We start from the raw sequence: 720 nt of genomic DNA, 5'->3' as shown, positions 1-720 counted from the left end.
GTGTAGTGTATTAATATGTATGGTTGGATACCAGGCCAGTAGATGTCAGAATAATGCCTTACATGGACAAAATGCTACCATTGTAAGTCACCTTTAATTAAATTTGGACTTCTTTCCTAGTATGTGTAATTACTTCAAATACTCTAGTCCAACAAAGTAATAGATACACAAGTATCAATATTCCATGTTATAATTATGAAGGAGCAGGACAATTTTTGTTGAAAGAGGTGAAGACTGCCTTTCCTTTGTGTTCACAGATAACCAGAGATCTAAGCTTAAAACTTAATGTGATATCATTTGTCAAAGACAACTTACTTACATGAGATGAAGCATGAACAATGGTATTTTGGTGCAACTTCCAGGAAAATTAAGGGTTTTGAAGGTTGGGAAAGGAATCTTGTCTTACAGAAATGGTTAATTTTAGCAGACTTTTTTTTTTAGCCTAGATGTCCTAGGTAACTAAATACCTGTTAGGAGAGTCCAAGTGCCATAATATGTATGAATAACCTACGTGAAAGCTCACGTGGCTTTATTGAGAAACACCTTAAAATGTCTGACTTGATGCTCAAAAGAGTCTAAGAGGTGGTGCTTTTATCATTTCTTTCCTTGGCTCTTTTGAAGCCAGACAAGTGAAGTCTCTTCATTAAAATAACATGCATAAATTTCCCTCTCATTCATCGCAGTTGAGTCACTGTGTAATACCTTAACTGTTCACGCTAA

The sequence above is a fragment of the Cygnus atratus genome, chromosome 7 (genome assembly GCF_013377495.2).
Source record: "Cygnus atratus isolate AKBS03 ecotype Queensland, Australia chromosome 7, CAtr_DNAZoo_HiC_assembly, whole genome shotgun sequence".
In the NCBI taxonomy this organism is placed as follows: domain Eukaryota; kingdom Metazoa; phylum Chordata; class Aves; order Anseriformes; family Anatidae; genus Cygnus; species Cygnus atratus.
The sequence above is the reverse complement of the archived record's forward strand: the minus strand, read 5'-3'. Positions refer to the sequence as shown.